General features: G+C 48.5%; 1 protein-coding gene and 1 pseudogene across 1 annotated transcript in view; one reads left to right on the top strand and one right to left on the bottom strand.

Moving 5' to 3' along the window:
* The window catches only part of LOC146188819 (uncharacterized), a 99,017-nt gene that overhangs the window by 41,149 nt on the left and 39,649 nt on the right, over window positions 1-18,219 (top strand). The window lies entirely within an intron of this gene.
* Window positions 10,408-14,637, bottom strand: LOC146188820 (uncharacterized; annotated as a pseudogene).

Here is an 18,219-nt window from a genome sequence, read left to right as displayed (position 1 = left end):
AAGTTTGTGGGCGGTGTCCTGTCCCGCGGCGTGGCACACACACGGCACACTGGGAGCGAGCCGACGATCTCGTGGGAGACCGCACTTGCTGCAGTTCGCCACGGCCGCCTGCTTATCAGCAAACTCGACGCCGCCGTCGTCGCAACAGAGCCGTTCCACCACGACCTGCGGAGCATACACACTCTTAGCTGAATGCATCCAGAGTTGTGACACGAAGCTCTTGTTGCTCACCTCTGGTGATTTGGAGTTGGCGCGAGCCATCCATCTTCGAGGGCTGCGTAAGCGGAAGGGGCCGAGCACTGATGTGTTGGAAGGTTGTATCGGACTTTTTCTGGTGTGTTATTGTAAATAAATAAGCCCAAAATCCGGAGCTCCTCAACCTCTCTGATGGGACCTCCCGTCAGCGAGATGTGTAGACTCGTGTTATCTTTTGGGCGTGATGGATATGTAAAGGTTCAGATTTCGCGGGAGCGCATTAGAGTCCACAAAAGTCTATCGAAAACACTCGATGGAGCTTTTAGGCCGCTGATAACTCCTGCCTGAACGCGTTTTAGGTTTGTGGGGCGTAGTCGCTGAGGGCTTTTTGTCTAACGTCAAGATATTCAACTCTACGGGCAGTTCTTTGCACTTTTCCAACAGGTGCCTAGCCCGCGAGGTCAGGCCGGTGCGGCGTTGAAGCGTATTCTTCAAACACTCGTAGAGTGCCAGCCGTTTCAACTTGATATGGAAATTCTTGCACTGTTTCAGTGAGTTCAAAGCCCGTGAGGACAGGCCGGTGTCCTGTCCCGCGGCACGGCACACACACGGCACACTGGGAGGGAGCCGACGATCTCGTGGGAGACCGCACTTGCTGTTGTTCGACACAGCCACCTGCTTATCAGCCAACTCGAAGCCGCCGTCGTCGCAACAGAGCTCTTCCACCTTCACCTAGCCTGAGTTCTGACACGAAGCGGTCCTTGCTCACCTCTGGTGATTTGGAGTTGTTGGCGTGAGCCATCCATCTTCGAGGGCTGCGTAAGTGGCAGGGGCCAAGCAATGATGATGTGTGGGAAGTTCTTATGGGACTTTTCCTGGTGTGTTATTGTAAATAAATAAGCCCAAGATCCGGAGCTCCTCAACCTCTCTGATGGGACCTCCCGTCAGCGAGGTGTATAGATGCGTGTTATCTTTTGGGCGTGATGGATATGTAAAAGATCAGATTTTGGGGAGCGCATTGGAATCCACAGCCAGCGGCGTAACCATCAACTATTGTGGCGGCCCGCTGGAGGCGGTCCTCCATGTCTCCAAGGCTCCCCTCGCTTGTCCAAATTATGTCGTCCGCGTATAACGCGTGACGGATGCCTTTCACCCGGGCTAATTGGTGGAGAACCTGCATCATTGCTATATTGAAGAGGAGGGGTGACAAGACCGCCCCTTGGGATGTGCCCCGTGTTCCCATGGTATAAGGTCCGTCCGTGCTCCTCGTCCTCGATCCTGAGGAGAGCTTCGAGAGAAAATCTCGAATGTAGGCGAAGGCATTGTGCCCACAGTTAGTTGAACTCAAGTTAGACAGGATACTGCCATGTTTGATGTTGTCAAACGCTCCCTTCAGATCGAGGGCGAGGATGGCCTTGCCATTTTGGTGCATGGCAGTGGGTCTGATTATATCTCTGTGTAATTGGAGTAGGACATCCTCCCGGAACCTGAACATGGTGTCAGCAAAGAGTCCCTTGGACTCCATGTATGCAGTGAGGAGATCCCTTACCATAGTCTCCATGAGTTTGCCCACACACAATTTGAGTGATATGGGCCTCACGTCTGTATTCACCGCCTTCCCTGGTTTCGGAATGAAAGTGACCAATGAGGCCTTCCAGTCTTGGAGGAGTGGACGCCCGTCCCAGGTCTGATTAATATACTCGAATAGATGTAGGTATGCCGAGTTCGGAAGATTCAATAACAGTTTGACTGGTATGCGATCTCGACCCGGAGCAGTACCTCGTCTCATTTTAGCTAGCGCTGCCTTCAAGTCATGCAGCTGTTTGTACTGCACCCGCTTGTCATCTAGGTCCCCTGTAGACCGGTCCTTCGTGTACCTTCTGGGCTGCTGCTTTTGGTGGGTTGGCGAACAGAATAAACTTTTACATACGGAATTGTGTGGGTGGTATGCTTAGTCTAGGATTTCAATTTCTTGGGCTGCATTCCAGGCCTTGGTGAGCAGCCTGCGCTGCTCAGATACTCGTGTGGACCAGCTCTGCCTCCCACTCTGACTGCATGCTTATTTTATATTTCCCTAACTGTGCAATTCCATGTCGTGAACCAGTGGCGTCGCTAGGGTCACGTACACCCTGTGCGGAGCCGACCCCCTCCCGTTCCCGCGTTTTAAGCCATGCACCCAACCATGCAGTGCGAGTGCAGTGTCATTTTTTTTAGCATATGGACGCTGGGATCGTGCCCCACGACTGGTAATTCAGCAATACCTCACAAAACCTGTTCGCGCTCCCTCCCTCGACATTCAGTTTCAATGCAGCTTATATGCTTTTCATTTCAACAAAGACTGCATCTGCTAACGAGAGACTAGTGTTGTCTGGTAATGATACCTTTGGGTTGGAAGACAAGCCCTGCAAAGGAGTTGAATTACACAAGTGGTCTCTTAGAACAGAGGCCATAATAGTAAATGAACATTATTCTTTTTTGTACAGGATATCCAGAGCTTAGCAGTACCCAATAGTAGATTGATAGGTACCCTGTGTGCGGAACCCTTTTTGGAAAAGTTTGACAGGTGTGGCACGTCAGACGGTGAGTGTTAACGCCAGTGGCAAGCGTCGGCCAGTGAAATGAACTGCGTATGCGCTGCTTGGTCCTCTTTTGCAGTTTCCCCCGCATGACATATCGTGCACCAATGTAAGCACTTCCTTGCGATGAATTTTTGGGAGGCCCAGCTGTTTACACGGTCTACTCTCGACCACCTCCTGGTGTAAAAGTGTAAAAGCATCTCCTGATCTCTCAGCATGCCATATGTGCCCGTTCGCGCTTGCTCACAGGCATTAACTAGAGATGGGTCTGCTCTCTGTTCATCCGCAAATCCGCGGTCAGCTGTGGTAGTTTCCATGGATAGTATGGTTTATCCGCCACTCTGCTGATCACCTGCTATCATGGCACTGAACTGCTATCAGCAATGCAAATTATCGCCTTTTGTGAAGTGCACAGTAGTAGGGTGCTGCAGTTTAATTCTGAGCACATGGGGATCTTTAATTAGCGTACTGTAAAAAAAATATTTTTGCTGTGGCTTTTTATAGTCTGCTTACAAGGAAGTTGCACAGCAACTTTTATGCATGTCGGGGTTTCAGGAACAAAGTTACGGCTATGTCGCGAAAACTCGACAACAGGTTGTAATACATCTGAAAATATTTATTTTCAAACACACTTCAGAACTCATTTCTTTGTGCTCAGCACATATGTACATCAGTTCTTGTGAAAAGATATGAAACAATTTGAATTTTTATTTATGCAGAAAGAAACAGGTTGGCCTTTGCAGCCAGGCATCTTGCACCGTTGTCGTTGCTGCGACACTTCAGGCCAGTGGCAAACATTGTCTTGACGGACTTGAACGTTAGGTGTTGGAGCTGCTGGTCCTCTTCTTTTCTTCTTTTCAAGCTCTGCTTCCACAGAAAGAGACGGCCGGCCCCTCTTCTTCATTATGTCCTTGTTCTGATTACAGAGGCAGCTGGCCAGAGAAACCTTGAACGCTAAAAGATCTAGTTGCTCTTTCTTTGGTATCGCTAGAGCATCACAATCCCTGCGGTAGAGCAGCCAGCTGCTTACAACAGCCATGTCAACAAAATGGAAAAAAAATCGCAGGTAGAATTTCTTCGACTTCAGAAAAATTCTGTAGTACGCCATGAGCCCATCTAGAAGGTCGACTCCACCCATAAAAGTGTTGTAAGTCTTCACAATGGCTGGCTGCTGAACTTCGCATCTTTCTTCTTGCGGTCATACCGCTGGCAGCTTCCTAGTGGCTCGGCACTCCCGAATGTGCTGGCAGTGTTCACTCCCCGGCTGTCGTACCACTTCACTACTCGGACTTCGACTCCTTCAATAGTAGCCTCCCTTTCCACGTGGCTTCCTCTTCCGTTCTTCTTCATTTCTGCATCGCTGGGCAGTCGGCCTCCAGAAATCCTGTTTGCGTGCAGTTCCCATGGCTGGAATACCGCGCTGATGCAAATTTACGAGCAGTTTTATGGACTTGAACCAGTTGTCAAAAAAGAGCAAGTAGCTCTTGTTTTCTGGGATGGAGCGCGAAAGCTCGAGCACAACATTAGAGCTTGCTCCAAGGTCAGGTAATCCAGCAACAGGGCGGATGTCCCCTGTGCAAATAGAGAAGTCATAGACCAGTCCATGGGTGTCGCAAAGTACGAAAATCTTGTAGCCCCACTTGTGAGGCTTGCTAGGGACGTATTGCTTGAGTGACGAACGGCCTTTGAATGGCACAATTTGCTCATCGACCACCAGCATCTGTGACTTTGGAAGGATTTGAAATTTGGGCAGCAGATTGTCAATGAGTGGTCGAATTTTGAAGAGCCTGTCTTTGCCAGCATTCGCTTGTAGTAGATTGTTGTCGTTGAAGTGAACGTTGTTCTTTATGGCTTGCCACCTGTCACGTGACATAACCTCTGTCACTTTTTCTACTCGCATCTCGCGGTTCCAGTACATGCGCGATCGCAGAAGCCTGTATATGGACATATACATTGTGGCGGCACGAAACTGCTCTAGTTCAGCGCTTGTTAGGCGTAATGCTTTGTTGGCATTCTTCTGTACTGCATAGAGATTGGACTGGTCTGTAATCTCGGCAAGAAGCTTGTCGTCAAAAAAATAGCGGAAGTACTGAATGGGAGCTTTCGGCTCATCTGGAGGGTCTGGGAGACCGTCTTCCTATTCAGGGTGGCATGTCCGCGGATCGTTCGCTTGCTTCCAGAGGGAACCCCTTGCACTTGACGTTGAAGGCTGTTCGGTTTCATCTTCGTCACCTGCAAAAAAGAAAAAGAAATCATTGCGAGGTCGGCATACCACATTTGAGAAGCCCTACAACCTTGGCTTGAAAAAGAAACGGACGCGCCACTGCAAGCGCCGCTGCAATACAACACAAAGGAACGCTGACGACATTTCACGTTACGGCGGAATGCAACTCGCCCAACAAACAAACAAAAACATTGCGCACCTGTGTCGCTCCCGGACTGCCCAGATTGATCTGCTGGGGCAGCGTATTTCGTGTCAGGGCTGTATTCGGAATCGCTGTCGCTGAGGCAGCTATCTTCACTTTCTTCAACGGGTGGAACCCTGATCCCGTAGAACTTTCTGGTGTCCATCACGAACGAAAAGCATTGAGTGACTGCAAGAAAACAACAATTACTAGTTCCCTGGCCACATCCCAAAGAAGATGAAGTTGTGCATAAATCAAAACCCTACAGCCTGATGATGCGAAAACGCGACAAAGCGACGGACGCTTGAAAAAACAACTAATCTTCAAAAACAAATTACTTGCGCGATCTGCGTGCGTTATTCAGCCAAGTGTCCGCTAGGCAATATTTTCCTATATTCAAAATACTTACATACCTTGAATGGAGTCGGATGTCAAATCGATGGATGCTGGGAAACTTTTGTCGGCATCGACTCGAGAAATGAAAGCCGTCTGCTCTTTACCGAATAGAGGGTAGATGGCGCTGCCTTTTCCACATGTGGCCAGGCATCTGTGGATTCCCTCTGAGCACAGGGGTAGTGGCTACAGATGTTCTTTTCTGGTGGTGCGGCTTAAAACCGGTGTGATGCGAAATCGCGACAACAGGTCATAAGAGGTTAACCCTTAACCTTCATGATATGATCGTTGACGCAAAAATAAAACAAATGGAGGCCAATGATTGAAGAAATGCGTCTTACATTTCAAAAAAGCTCCAGTGCACTTCCTTGTTATTAGCGTATGACACTATTGTGAATTCCTTCGCTGCCGCAGATTCCGGTTGCGTTTTTGACCCATAATTGGTACCTGCAAAGCCGATCGGAAACTTGGACAACACAAAAAGGTCCAGACCACCTGTTGGTCTACATTTCTCTTAAACCATAAAATAAAAGGAAGACACACCGAGAAAGCCGCTCATATGTTCCGCGCCAGGCATCTCGCGACTGCAATCCCCCAGCAGGGACCGATTACTCGTTTCACTTTTCCTCCAGTAGATGGCAACACTTTTGCATAAGGTCTGCTCCACAGTTTGTAATTGCCTCTGCAGCTCGGTCATTTGCTGCGCCAACGTCGTTACAGTAGGAGGGTTAGTCGGACTTTCCTTTGTCTGACTCGTGGCTGCCAACTCTGTGCCCCGTGCTCAATCTCTCTCTGTTTACTCCTGTCGCTCCTTAAAATCAAAGACTGACAGCACGAGCCGGACAGAAACGGAAAGGTACTCGCCTGGCTACCGTAGCTCCGCATTACAAGGCTGTCAGTGCCCCAACATGGACTAACTGGCAGAGAAGTTTGTCGCTGCGCCACCTGGTCCCAGTCAGGAACTCTCCTTCACTAGCATTGCCTTTGCCAATCGCACTGCTTCCTCCCATTTGGAATTGCAGTATGCATAAATATAACGTGCATAATTCGTCGCATGTCCAAAGGGGAGATTCGTTTCCGTAGTGGCCCCTTCGACTGTTTCAACGGGATCATCAGGAGTCCTGGCACCCTCTATATTACCCAGTATTATATCATATATTGGATCCTGCATGCACAGTGTGACAAGACTTCTGCTTTAATACAGGGTCTGGACCAGCACCTGCACTTCTGGGAGCATCTTCACTGTGCCGTTCACCAGGTATACAGGATTACTTGTCCCCGTTAGCTGGTCATCGGCTTATAAATTCCCCCGGATAATCACTGTGTTGCAACCGGTGTCACACAACACAGTGATTGTCTTCTCGTCCAAACTTCCCGCAACTAAGGATAACCCTTCTACTAAAAACTTCTGTCGCGCCGTTCAAACCGCATTGACAGCTGGAATACGGCTACCATTCTTCAACTCAACGTAGCAGTCGCAAATGTTCTCTCTACTTCCCTCGGAGGGGAATACACACAGGCTGCCTGCTTTTTCAGGTGCTCCTTGCCGACACACATTCGCTTTGTGCCCTCTTCAGCCACATTTGAAGCAGTGGGGAATGTGATTGGCAGAGTTGCTGCTCTGGCAGTGCGTGGCATTGTGCCCGCTCGGCTGCAGAGATAACATCTCAACGCTCTCCACTCGCCGCCTTCCTTTCGTCGCCTCCTGCTTTGTTTGCTTTTCTTCCCCTCGCTAAGTTAACACAGTCTTGTGCGTCCAAGGATTGATCAGCGAGATTTATCATTTTGTCTTCTGTTCCTTTAAGTGCAGTGACATGCTGGTGTGACAACTGCTCAGAAATTGCTCCTTAATGAACAGCTCATGAAGCGACTTGTACACTAGGGTGATTTCGGACAGCTCCACCCAGCGGTCTAAGTAATAGCCTAGACGCGCTGCGTATTGTGCGGCTGTCTCGTCGTCGGCTGGTTTGCCACCCCGGAATTTCTCTGAACCCCTCGACAGTAATTCTGAAGCGCTTCAAGAGCGCCGCCTTGACCTTCTTGTAATCGGAGGCGTCTTCTGGCACGAGTTGGCCAAAAACGTTCAACGCCTCATCGCATAGGCATGTGCTTAATTAATGCCGTCGCCCATTGGTCTTCAGGCCACTTCTGGCTAAAGGCTATGCCCTCCTAGACGACCTATATGCCTGATGTAGGCATCTAGGTCGTCCTTTTATCAAAGGAAACAAGCATCCTGCTGGAGTTCAGTCGGAAACTGGGTGTCGCTATCACGTCGCTACCATCAGCCCTTTTTACAGACTCATCTCCCGCCTGTCGAAGTTCTAATCTTAGCTGAAGAAGCCTGGCTTCGAGCTCACCAGCATATGTAAAAGCTCATCAGCTTTTCACAGTGCCCAACTATATAAAGTGAAATGTATTAAGTGCAACTTACAGAGTAAACATTCATTTCAGGAAACGCCATGGAAAAGTTCAACCTTTCTGAGCTTCAGGTGCTTCTGGCTCTCCCTTTGCAGTGCTTTGTCTGTGCTCAATGACCGTGAAAAAAATGCAGCCTCGTGATCGCAAAGAACGGAATAATTTTTGCTGTGAGCTGTTTAGAATGCGCCTCACAACCAACTTGCTCCAGGTGTACAGTGCTCAGAAATTTCATCAAATCATGAAGGCTGAAAGTGTACAGTTGAGTAGAAAAAAACGACGTGAAGGCTTCCTCTAGTACTGAAACAACTTTGGCGAGCTCACTACCTGGGTATAACCTCTTCACTACCAAACTAAGAAGCAATTGAAAACAAATGATTTTTTCTTGCTATTTTTATTGAGCATCCTCTTAAAATGCATAAAAAATAGCCAAGAAATTGGATTTCTTTTACCTGAAACAAACAAAAGTTGTGTACACTATGTACGGGTCGACCACAAATGTGGGAATCTGTGCCCAGCATTATGAAATTCAGCAAATCAGTTTCGTTTCTGAAGGCAGAGAAAATCATTGGATTTCATGCACCTCACCCTTCTTCTTTAAAGGGGGCATGAAACTGCTAGAAAGGTCACTGATAAACGTTGTCAATGTGTAGAACAAATGCTTCCGAGCATTCATCCAAAGTAAAACTCGGAAAAAATCCAGCGATTGATTAATAATTTTCAAAAACAGCATGTTTTGAAATTCACGGGCTGCGCTGTTTCCGTGTGGCGGCAAGATTTGGAACTATTCTGCCGTGATTTCCTACGTCACAAGTCGCAGAGTGACAGTCCACGACTGGCTGCCCATTGGCTGTAGCCGCAACGGCGACTATGTCACGGACACACTTCCGGTAGCCGCGAAAGTCGTCTGCTCGTGCGCTCCTCGCGAACCCATCAGGTACAATGCCTCAGGCATGCGCGAGCGAGGTCAATGCCTTCGCGCATATGGTTTCAATTTACCGCTGCCGCATCCTTTTGTCGGTGGCTCCGAGGCCATTTGCCGTGTCTTGAGCGTCAGCTCAAGATCACTACGCGTTGCTGTGTTGGCTGTAACGCCAGTGACCGGCGAGGCATTGAACTCTGGCACGTTTTGCCTAAAGACGAGCATCAGCGATCTGCCTGGATGAAGCTCATCGGATTGCAAGCGCCGGACTCTAGACGAAGACTCCGAGTTTGTGGTCAGCACCTCGCAGCTGACGCCTATTACTACAACCCAGCGCTTATGCGAATGTCAGGCATGGATATCAAGAACCTGAAGTTTCGACCAAAGTCCATGCCGACGTTTCTTCCCAGCAGGATGGTGAGTTTCCCGGCTAGTAGGCCGGTAGGCCAGGTAGCGGTTCCGTCTGAAATAACAAGTGTTACATCTGGACGTGAAAGCGCGCTTCTGGCGTGTGACGCTTCTGCGCTACTACCTGTTCAAATCGTCGTCCTCTTCAACTTCGACGCCGTCGATGAACTCCATATATACAGCATTTAGTACCTGTGCATTGCAGCACATACTGAGGAATGTGGCATTGGCTGTTATACAGCCGTTTGCCTGCTCTTGTACGGCCTCTGGCACGCCATGACAGCAGACTCGCTCTTCCTGCGTCGGCATCTCGCAGCGGCCGCAGCTGCACCTGCGTATGCACAATAAAAGGCTATATATTGTGTCTGCTCTGTCCAATCTTCGACCGCGCAGACTTGCAGATATTGAATGATAGTTCAAGATAACAGTTGCAAAAACTGCTATCAGCCTTTGCCCGCGAAATAAAAAATTATGTTGGGGAATATAATCATGCATCTGTCACTCACCACGAGATGCCGTTGTCTCTGCCGCTGCCCGGAGACTCCGGTGAGCCCGCCGACGAGTCGCTGCTGTCGTCGCTGTCGTCGCCACCGTTCACCCGGTACGGGGTGAATTTATAGGGCTCGATGCCCATGGCAGCGGTAATCGCGAGCAATCGCGCTTATAGTTCAGGATCCATTGTAGTACTGTGACTGTGTAGATGAGAAGGAAAGGCAACGACGGACAGACTGCGAAAGGCGAAAGGAAATCTGCTCCGCATGGGCTTCGGCCGGCTTGCCGCTGCTTTCCCACTCCCACGCTACCACGCCTCCCAAGCTCCGGCGACAACCGGAAGTTGGCATTGAAACGTCATCAGATGACGCTTCATGGGCGGGGCCATGGCAGGGCGCAACCCTCTAGATGTTTTCTTTATTTTTCTTTGGTGCCTCGGAGTTGAGTTGAGGGGAGAGAGGAGGATCGCCTTTTTATAATCGCTGATATCTCCGGTGTTAATGGAGCTAGCTCAAAGATTCTTGTGATAGGTTGATTAGTGAGGGAATACCTATCGCTCGTCTGCTTTGCTAAACACCGTTTTACACGTTGCTTGGTCCCTTTAGCAGTTCTTCCTGCACCACATTGCATTTTCGAGCTGGCAGTATTCTGGAAAGTGATCAAAGTGGTCGCTACGGATATCATTGTTGCGGAGTTGCACAGGCCTTGTTTGGTTGATTGGGGGCTCGTTGTTAGCTCTTTCAGTCCTGCTGTTCTTTTACTGGAGTCGCTTTGATCAGTGTTTCTGCTATGTCTTGCTTGAACTGAAGCAAGGGAAGAATTTTTTTTGGAAATGCCCAGTTCGTGGGCGTCCCGCAGGTACTCAATCCAGGCATTGGGCACGGCAAGGTCAAGGAAGTGCGTGAAGAATCAAATTGTTCATTTTCTTGTTTTTATACTAACTCTGTAGTACGACTCATACTGTCGGCCAAGTCCACACCGCCTATGCACCTGTTGTAGAGTGACACAATAGCTGGCTGTGGAACAGGTGTTTTCTTTTTGTCTTCTTTTGACCACCGCTTGCACATACAAGTTGTCACACCCAACCACGCCCTACAAGAAAAGAACCCCTTTGCTATCTTTCCATTTCACAAGACAGACTTTTCAGTCCTTGCTTCACGAGGCAAGCATTATCACCACAGTTCATTGACCTATCACTTGGCAAATTTCCGACTTCCCCTTGCTTGCGGTTAGCGTTCACAGTGCCAGTCAAAAACATTTGCTTTTCAGTGGGGTAGTCTACATTTTACAGCCCCGTGAAAAACCTGTCTGAGCACACATGCGCCTTCTATTCCTGGTGGGGTGAGTCCGCTCTTGCAGTCTCCAGGGCCATGCCGAGAAAGTCATCGGTGCCTTCGCGCCCATAGGGGGGTCCAAGTGGCGAGTCCTGCTCTCTTTCATTAATCGGGACAACCCTTTTCCTTAGTGCTATTATATCTGACCCTGGATCAAGGCAAGCTTTGAACAGATGCTTATCACAGATAAGCTCCACTCACGTCAGCCTAAACTCCTGTGCTGTCCCACTTGTTTCTACCTCTCTATTGACTGTTCGCATGGCCAATCTGGAAATCTGGGAATTCCCGCCTGATTCTTGACTTGCTGCCCTCTTTGGTCTGGTCTGCAGACAGTTTCACTGTATATGCCTGAGGTTTCCACAGCCAAAGCATTTTGGTTAGCATTGATTTCTTTGCTCATTGTCGGCTGATCGGCTGCCTGCCTCTCGCGGGTGACCACCGATTTTATTAGGTGCATCAACTGTACCCTGGTGGCGTACAGTATTGCTTTCCTCAAACTTCACAGCGAGTTGGGCAATCTTTGCAGGCTTAACCCATTCGCTGCCGCGCAGCGCGCACGACTGGTCCGCCCGTACCGCCGGTTTTCAGCACTCCGAACTGAAGTGCACTTCACTCCCGTTTCGGCTTCTGTTGTAAGCCGTTGCAGTAAACACGATTGCTGAAACTGGGAAAAACACACCTTTATTTCACTTAGAGCCCTGAGTTCTTTTGGGAACGGTTTAGAGCTGTATAAATTTTTCCTGGTGTGAAATAGCTTAAAACACTCAGGCATCTGTAGCACTGCTCCACACTTCTCACACTCCCATCGGCTCTCACTTTTTTCCCTTTTACCTTGCAAACTTGACATTGCCTTGAAGGATTCTGCTTCACTGCGTTCGGCGGTATCTGGCGTGGAAAATGAGCCCATTCTGCTGCTTCCAAACGCATGGGAGATGGTCCGGCAGTCTGCACACCTCGTCTGCGGTAGCTGAGAGATACTGTTTCTTCGATTACTTCCTCGGCAAGGCGGATTTTTCAATCCGTATAAATTCCTTTCATCCCACACTTTTTTGCTTGCAGTACGTAGGCATTGTATACTGCGATGTCAAAAATATAAAAATATATTTTTTTATATCCTTTAGCATATCGCCGCATGATGGCAAATGATGCTAATTGCTGGTCTTGGCGGTCAACGCCTCCCATGCCTTTGTTATAGTCAACTATAACTTTGGTTTTTAGCACTGGCTCATTACCCTTGTGCCGTCGTTTTCCGGTGTCAGTGATTTCGGCTCCACTGTGGCAAGTGGAAAACACGGTGACAGGCTTTCGGTCCTGCCACTGAAGCGCCATGATACCATGAGAAAACGAGGTCTCACACTGACCCTTCTTCAGGCGCAGGCCTTTGAACTCTTTCGGCATGTTTTTTCTGTTCACTCGCACCGTTCCCACAGCATTGGAGCCACTATTTTTGATAGTCAAGAAGAGCTGGGGTGACGAATACCAATTGTCCAAATATATGGTGAAGCCGTCACCAAGCCTCTCGCCGACGAGATCAATGACGACTGCTTCGCTGCATAGCATTGAAGAGGTGCGTCTGACTTGGTGTTTTGGCCGGTGTATATAAAAAAATTCAGGCAGTAGCCACTGGATGATTCACACAACTTATAAAATTTGATGCCGAAGCGCGCATGCTTTGATGGGTTGAATTGTACGTAGGGCAGGCGTCCACGGAATTTCATTAGGCTTTCATCCACTGCAAGGCGCTCCTCAGGAGAATATGCACTTTCAAAAGCTTTGAGCAGATATTCAATAGCAGGACGGAGCTTGCGGAGTCTGTCATCTGAGCTTGTTGCTTCTGCATTGCAAAAATGTAGTACTTTGACAGCTGCCAAAACCGCTTCCATGGCATCACTTCTCCAAAGATTGGAGTTCTAATCGCACTCCTTTCAGACCAGTAGGCGTGTATCGAACTTTTTTTCACTTGACTCATCAAGATACACAAAGCAATGTATACTTTCATCTCTGCTGGTGTTGTCGGGAACCATGAAGGGTCTGGCTTGGAATGCTGCGTCTCTCTTGTGAACTCGTTCGTGTAGTTGCACACCAGTTTCCAGATCTCATTTTTTATTAGGGCATTTAAGGATTCTAGCAGAGAACTTTTGCTAGTCAGTGCCCCATCCATACGACGTTTCAGCCCTGGTGATCCAGTAAATGAAGCTCTCCTTACTTTTTCGGCACTGTCGGTGTTTTCCTACGTCCATTCAAGCTTCTTTGGGCGCTTAGCTGTCGAGGAGCGCAGGCTGTCGTCTTGAACTTCTGGCTCAGAACAGCTGTCTGAATCGCTGTAGTTGTCGGATGATGGCTCACAAGAATTACTCGTGTCACTAAACATCTCTTCCGCATCGCTCTCAAAAAGAATGTCCAAAATCTCAGCGTCGGAAAGAGCGCGTCGGCCTCCGCGGTCTGCCATTTTTTTTGGGCATGACGTAGCAAAACGTGCAAAATAAATATACAAAAAACTTTTTTCCACCTGTGATGTGCTGCCATCTGTTTAACATAGATACAAGTGTGTTTTTACAAAACTACAAGCAGCGCCATCTAGTAACAACTTTACAAAGCAGCAAATAACAAGCGCCCGTCGTTTCGCCGGCTTTGGAAATACCGGCATAGCGCGCGCCCCTGGCGATTCGCCAGCTTTGGCAGCGAATGGGTGAAACCTCTCTTCTGCTTCGTGCTGCAAGACATCCGCGTAGCTCGTCAGACATCTCTTTCGCCTAGTTCGCGACCAACAATTGATGCAGGTCATCTAACAGCGATGCTTCTGCTACGGAGGTAATAATCCTACAAAATTTCCACTTTGGTCATGAGCTGACCCCAGCTTTCGTTACCCTTATGACATGCATAAAGTCTGCGCTTGTACTCTTCTGGGGTTAGTTTCAACGTAATTAACACCAGCTCTCTGATTTGTAAGTGAGTACCTTTGTGCCTACGGCCTGTGGTGGCAGTAGGCCCACCTCCTCAAGGGAACCCACAGCAATGGAGGATTCAGTTGCGGAGCGGAGGGACGGCAGCCATCTACTATGCCCAGTCGGGCTGCCTCCTCAAAATAAACACCGCACCAGGTGAGTCTACAAAGGTCCGGTTTCCGTTGTCGGGGAATTCACACCAATGGAAGTCGTGGGCATTGGCAGGGATGTGGACACGATCGTCCGAACTTTGGCCTCACCAGGCTGGATGCAGAAAGCTTGGAAACCTGGCACTGCCGTGTGAAAAAAGAGCGCCAGCTGGTCGGCCGCTCTCGTGAGTGGTACTGGGGCACCGAATGCGCACAGGACTCGTTGCTGGGCACCACCTTTGTTGAACACGTGCACCATCTGGCCGGAGTTGAGCACAGCTGCCCAGCCGACATCCATCGCAATATCCCAAACCATCTCATTGTCCTGCATGTTTGCGTTCGAGCCAATGGGCAGGCGGGACACGCCTGACTTGGTGGCTAGCAGCATCGAGCGGCCGCCCATTGCAGAGGTGCAGCTTTCGCCGTAGGGAAGTGCATAGGTTGCACACACTGCCAGCTTGTCCAGAATATTGTCTCCACGTTAAGCAGCTGATGCAGCAGGCATCTATGCTGGTTGACTATCAATCATTTCTTCTGTGTGGCGCCATGTGACTGTGTTGCACACCTTCAGCGAAAATTGAAACAAGCCTTGTTGCCTATCAGTAGTTAGTATGTGTCATGTTGTATCCCACCCTCCTAAAATCCCATTTGGGGTTGCTATATGTATAAATAAATATAATGTGCATAATTCGTCGCATGTCCAAAGGGGAGAGATATGCGCATGCGACAGCCTCCCTTACCCTGGGCATGTGCCCAGATCCCACTTCTGACGTATTTGCGGCACCACTTTGGTGCCTGTGTAGCAGTGCAACTCAACACTTAGTGACAGTTGCTCAGTGAAGTGGCCAGATAAATGTGTGCCTTTGACGAGCGTCCTCCCATTTATTTTGCTTCGCTTGGGATGGTTCGCAGTGCTAAAAAGGAAATTCCGCTCTTCTTCTTTTGACTGGATGTTGTGTTTGCCATGATAAAAGCATGACAGGAAGCTGTTTCTTTCCTAAGCTTTTCGTTCCTGCAAATCGAACAGAACAATCGTCTGAAAAAGAACAGGTGGAATCTCAGTGCTCACATATTCTGTAGTTTGGTGGGAACTAAATTTTTGTCTATGAATATCTGGTTACTTCAATTGATATTTTTGCGAGCATCTCTGCTTTGACGTTTGCACTTGTTGCAAATGCACCGATAGTTTGGCACTACTTTCCAGTGAATGACACATGCTTTCAGATGTGAAATAGCCTGTCTCGATAAATCCTTCTATGTGCCTCGAAGGAGTAACAGCAAGATGCTCCGACAACTTCACTTCATGATGAAAAGTCCACTGTGCTTATTCATACTGCTGATCTTTTTTTTTGCTTAACCACAAACACCAAAAACACCAAGAAAATGTGCTTCGCAGCCAGGGTCTCCACTCTGTAATGCAGGGGTTGGGTCCATTCGGCACAATACTACATTGCAGCAGTCACCTACCAGTCTTGTTCCGGTGCTGTGCACGAGATGGCAGCACAGGATAACTAAAGTGACCGATTTGTCTGGAGGACTGTGCAACTGCAGCTAGGCGTATCATTTCAAGATTCACAGCATGTTCCACAGCATGTTCCGCAGCGAAAGGCAGAAGTGATTCAAGGCGCAACTACATTGCACTGATTGCTAGAATTGGTTCCCTTGTCACCTTATTTTTCTGAAGGCTCTTCATGACTTCTGTCCCTATTTTCCTCCTTCTCGCTTTTGATGGCTTGATGTCGTGAGCTGTCAGTTCAGAACAGGTCATCACGTCTTGAGCCATGGCGAGTTCATCAGCTGTCACTCCTGCTGCTGCGTTGCAAGAAGTGACACACAAGTTGCGCCATTTCCGCAGTTGCGTCCTAGCACTAGAAAGTGTCATTGGTGCACTTGTCAGGTGCTTTGCTAGTGATCTTTGTGATACAGCATATCAGTCTTTCATACACAATTGTGTGCAACATATGGTGGCATACTTTACCGGGCACTCATAAAAATCAAATTTGAAATGGTTATCTATTTGGCTACATGGCTGCCCAACCTTCTGCTCGAGGTTGAGCAGAATTCTCTCTGCAGCTTTCTTGCACTGTAGTGCGCTTTGGCAGACCGTTCTATGCCTTGATTCTCTTGGCTGCAGTAGGGAAGTGCAGTGCGGTGGCAAAAAATGGTCACATGCTGCAGCGACTCTAGCTTGTTCCTTTCAGCGCAGTTGTCAACAACAAGGGCAGTTTTGCGGTTCTGCAGCTATGTTATTTTCTCCACCTGCGGAAGCCGGCCGTGAAAAGTTTTTAGATTCCTTCTGTTTGCAAGCTCACCCCCTGAGCCGCGCGACAGAAAGTGTCCCCTCTTGGTTTCCACTCGCCACACGGTGTTGCGGTTGCTGTCAGCCCGGAGAGCGCATGCCCGCTCGGCAGCCTTCACCGCCAGTTCTCATCTGCTGTAACTTTGTGAACGAAGACGGAGAATTCAAGCTTGCAGTTTTTTAGCGGTCATTTTCAAATCATATTTTCATGAATAAAGAGCAGTTTTGGCTCACCAGTAAGGGCGAGATGAAGTGCATTTTGAACAAAGATAGCGAAAAACTGCGATTGATTACTTGGTTCGAGGGTTACTGAATGCTTCTCGTTTGCTACGTGCTTGTTGGCGTCACACTTCTATTTTTTTTGCTTCCAGTATAACAAATGTTAGAATTGAAAAAGGGTGATTGTTTATTCTGTTTCTAGAAGAGTCGCAAAATTGAGTGCTCACTTATTAGCTGCGCACGGAACAGAGCACAAACGAGAGCAGGGCTTTGCTTGCTTGCTTGCTTCTAAAAACTTAGTGCATATAAAAGAGCGAAGTCTTACTTGGCCACAAACACAAAAGAAACAGCTACAGAAGGTGAACGTTTTTATTTAAGATGGCGACTCTTTTGCTGTTCTCAAGCCGATGATTCAAGTCTTGCATAGAAACGGATGTGGGTGACAATTAGAAAATTCATCACTCAGCATTTTAACGTAGCCCTATGCTCCGCACACCAAAGGTGAGCAAGGTTTTCAAGCATAGATAAAAGCTTCCCAAGCATTTTGAATTCAGAGCAGGTAGCACGCAATTTCCTTTTCTACTTTTGGAACAGCATCTTCGACTTCCAACTTTACAGGACGAAAAAGTGTCAAAAGCTTTGACCGACCAACCTTCAATCTTTTGCCCTGCCTTTTCTATGCAGGGGTTCGTTGTGTACAAATTTGATATTGTCTCTGCAGGAGGGGGCTGCAATCCTCGTTGTTACAGCTCATTGGTGGCCCTCCTCGGTCGCCGTCAAGTTTTTTGCGGCGCTTCACCGGAGGGTCTGAATGCACTGCAGGCTCGTTGCTTTTCCGCACTGTATTTGATAGGTATTTTGGGCAGTTGGGAAACAAACATTGCACAGCGTCATCTTGTGCATCCATTAATATTGTGCACGAAGATTTTTTACCTAGTCCGCACCTTTAAAGTGAAGGTTGCACACAATGGAGGAGCTTGAAAGCTGTCTAGCTGTCTTCTCAGAGAATAACGCGCTGCCATTCCAGAAAGCGTGCAGCATCGCTGCGCGGCCTGAAGAAATGCCATTTCTCTGGCGCTCTTGCAAATCATACCCGCTTTTACAGCCAGGCACAAAGCAACGCGTCATGTTCCTTGCTCACCGAAATGGCATAACAAAGCGGAACTATTCGCTACTTGACTGAGCTCAATTAGCCACACGGCTGCGTCACGACACTCGACGCGTCGAACATGCGGCGTCAGCGGCGATAAGCCAGGCTGGACGGGCAAACATTGTTGTAAGTGCCACCGCTCGACAGGAAGAAGACATGTTCTGCCCGCTTGAGCTTTCAAAGTGATGCTAATCTGAAAACTGTGAAAACAATTTTGCCGTCATTCTGGTTTGTTGGCCATGTAGTCAGCCGGAAGGTTACATATTTCTTTGAAGCACCGCTGTGTTGCAGACCTCTGATCACAAGTATCTTCAGCT

The sequence above is a fragment of the Amblyomma maculatum genome, chromosome 5 (genome assembly GCF_055883805.1).
Source record: "Amblyomma maculatum isolate TAMU_Amacu chromosome 5, ASM5588380v1, whole genome shotgun sequence".
Lineage (NCBI taxonomy): Eukaryota > Metazoa > Arthropoda > Arachnida > Ixodida > Ixodidae > Amblyomma > Amblyomma maculatum.
This window is presented reverse-complemented; position numbering and strand designations above follow the sequence as displayed.